Source organism: Podarcis liolepis (assembly GCF_965112155.1).
Source record: "Podarcis liolepis genome assembly, chromosome: 5".
NCBI classification, from domain to species: Eukaryota; Metazoa; Chordata; class Lepidosauria; order Squamata; family Lacertidae; genus Podarcis; species Podarcis liolepis.
Genome location: NC_139556.1, coordinates 97,033,794 through 97,036,687, shown reverse-complemented (window position 1 = coordinate 97,036,687; position 2,894 = coordinate 97,033,794). Strand labels below are relative to the sequence as shown.

Sequence of the window (2,894 nt, the reverse complement as noted above, 5' to 3'; positions counted from 1 at the left end):
CCACACCTCCTCCTCTCTCCCTCTTCTGCAGCCCCCTTCTAACATCCCCATGCTATGCCTCTTTCCTTGTGTCCCGCTCCCAATCACTGCATCATTTCGAACATATACAGTTGGGTGGGTGGGTGGGAGGGAAGAGTGAATTTAGAGTATAAGATGTCGTGCCAGAACCCTCTCTTGGGCTCAGGGGAGAGGAACATTTTGCATTCATGAATTTATATGTAAATAATGCTTGTTGTTTAACTGTTGCCATCCTGAGAAGTAAAGATTTATCTTCAACTATTTGAGTAAGGCTTTTTTATTATCACAAATAGCTAACAAAGGTTATGGGCTCAGTCATGCCCCACAAGTGGTGCTAGAAAACGGCAAGGAAATTTTGAAGTCAATCCCAAAACCAGCAACTTAAACTCAGCACTGTACAGGATGTTTATACAGATTTACCCCTTGATCCATGTCTGTTGAACTTCCTGGCACAACTTTGTTTCAAAGTTCAGTTCATTAAATTTCACTACTTCTTTTTTTACATTTCATTAAATGTTTGCTTTTTTCCAAAAAGGACTTTCATTGGTGAAATTTTCCAACTGAAATATTTCTCTGCAAGGAGGGAGGAAATGGGAAAAAACCTCCCTATTGTCTCTTTGCTCACAAATCCTGCCTCAAGGGCTCATTTAAGATATCGATAGGGTCAGCCTGTTGTGGTTGTGAGCACCCTGTTGCAAGAGTTAATAAAGATCAGGCTTACTAGCTGCTTTGTTTCTCAATATTCTCTGGTTTGCCTCCGTTATTTTTCTCCTACCAACAGAGAGCCTACAAAAGGACTCTATATATTAGCTCTTAGTACCCCATAAGGGAAAAGGAGCAGTTTTGTTCTTATAACAGAAGACAGGGAAGTGGAAAAACTAAGTGGTGTCTCAGTGCTTTTCACAAGGAGAGCAGTATCTGCTGCTTTTTTAATCCTTTAGTCACAGGATTCAGTCTTTCAAGAGGCAGGTTGTTGGCCTCCTCTAACTATTCGGTTTCTGGATCAGTACTCTGGCTTTACCCCTCCTGTATGCACATGCAGTGGTATCTTGGGTTACAGACGCTTCAGGTTACAGATGCTTCAGGTTACAGCCACCACTAACCCAGAAATAGTACCTCGGGTTAAGAACTTTGCTTCAGGATGAGAACAGAAATCATGCTCTGGCAGCACGGCGGCAGCAGGAGGCCCCATTAGCTAAAGTTGTTCTGCAGGTTAAGAACAGTTTCAGGTTAAGAGTGGCCCTCCAGAATGAATTAAGTTCCCGAGGTACCACTGTACATAGTTACAGTTCAAATGTCTTCAGGGGAGGGGGAGTTCTGACTGCTTGCTTAGGGCATCTTGAGAGCTTTTCTAAACACAATTCTGGGCTCAGAACCCTCCCCTCCATCCCTTTGATGCTTCTCATGGAGAGAAAGCTAAGGGTGTGGCAAAACGCTGGCTACTTCCAAAAAAACCCTCACACAGCTGTTTTGCCAATGGAACTTCCCTGTATGAAGTTTACAACGCGTTTAACTGAAACACTTATTTGATGTGTATTGATCCAATCCTGCTTTGCAGGGTAGGACTCAATCCAGTGGCTTCATGTTACAAGAAAGAAGATTCTGAAATAAACGCACAGAAAAACTTTCTGACAGCAAGAGCTGTTTGACAGTGTAACAGTCTCCCTTGGAACGGTCTCCCCAAAAGCTGGCCACTTCCCAAAAAACTCATGCAGCTGTTTTTACACTCGATTTTTATAGAAAAGCCTCTGGTTTTTTAAATAAAAGTTATTTTAAACTTTTTTTTATGTATGCAACAACAGCTGCACAAATGCTGTTAGCCCAGAGTTAGAAAGAAGATAAAGTTCCTAATAGAGAAGAATGGCAAATTAAACTGTTGGACTATGTCGAAATGGGAAAATTGACTGCAAAGCTCAGCAACCAAGAAGACCAAAACTTCAATACAGAATTGGAAAAATGTATAATTTATCTTGGAGACTACTGTAAGCAGTCGAAAACATTAGCAGGATTGCAATAACACTTGTAATGTAACGAGAACTATGGAGACAATGGAGTTATAAAAAACATTGTTGTTGTTGTTTTAGTCGTTTAGTCGTGTCCGACTCTTCGTGACCCCATGGACCAGAGCACGCCAGGCACTCCTGTCTTCCACTGCCTCCCGCAGTTTGGTCAGATTCATGTTTGTAGCTTCGAGAACACAGTCCAACCATCTCGTCCTCTGTTGTCCCCTTCTCCTTGTGCCCTCCATCTTTCCCAACATCAGGGTCTTTTCCAAGGAGTCTTCTCTTCTCATGAGGTGGCCAAAGTATTGGAGCCTCAGCTTCACGATCTGTCCTTCCAGTGAGCACTCTGGGCTGATCTCTTTAAGAATGGAAACGTTTGATCTTCTTGCAGTCCATGGGACTCTCAAGAGTCTCCTCCAGCACCATTATTCAAAAGCATCAATTCTTCGGCGATCAGCCTTCTTGATGGTCCAGCTCTCACTTCCATACATCACTACTGGGAAAACCAAGGCTTTAACTATATGGACCTTTGTTGGTAAGGTGATGTCTCTGCTTTTTAAGATGCTGTCTAGGTTTGCCATCGCCTTTCTCCCAAGGAGCAGGAGTCTTTTAATTTTGTGACTGCTGTCACCATCTGCAGTGATCATTGAGCCCAAGAAAGTAAAATCTCTCACTGCCTCCATTTCTTGCCCTTCTATTTGCCAGGAGGTGATGGGACCAGTGGCCATGATCTTCGTTTTTTTGATGTTGAGCTTCAGATCATATTTTGCGCTCTCCTCTTTCACCCTCATTAAAAGGTTCTTTAATTCCTCCTCACTTTCTGCCATCAAGGTTGTGCCATCTGCATATCTGAGGTTGTTGATATTACTTCCG

At 42.8% G+C, this 2,894-nt stretch overlaps 1 protein-coding gene across 3 annotated transcripts in view; it reads right to left on the bottom strand.

Moving 5' to 3' along the window:
- The window catches only part of LOC310707285 (cytochrome P450 2J2-like), a 162,980-nt gene that overhangs the window by 99,129 nt on the left and 60,957 nt on the right, over nt 1-2,894 (bottom strand). The window lies entirely within an intron of this gene.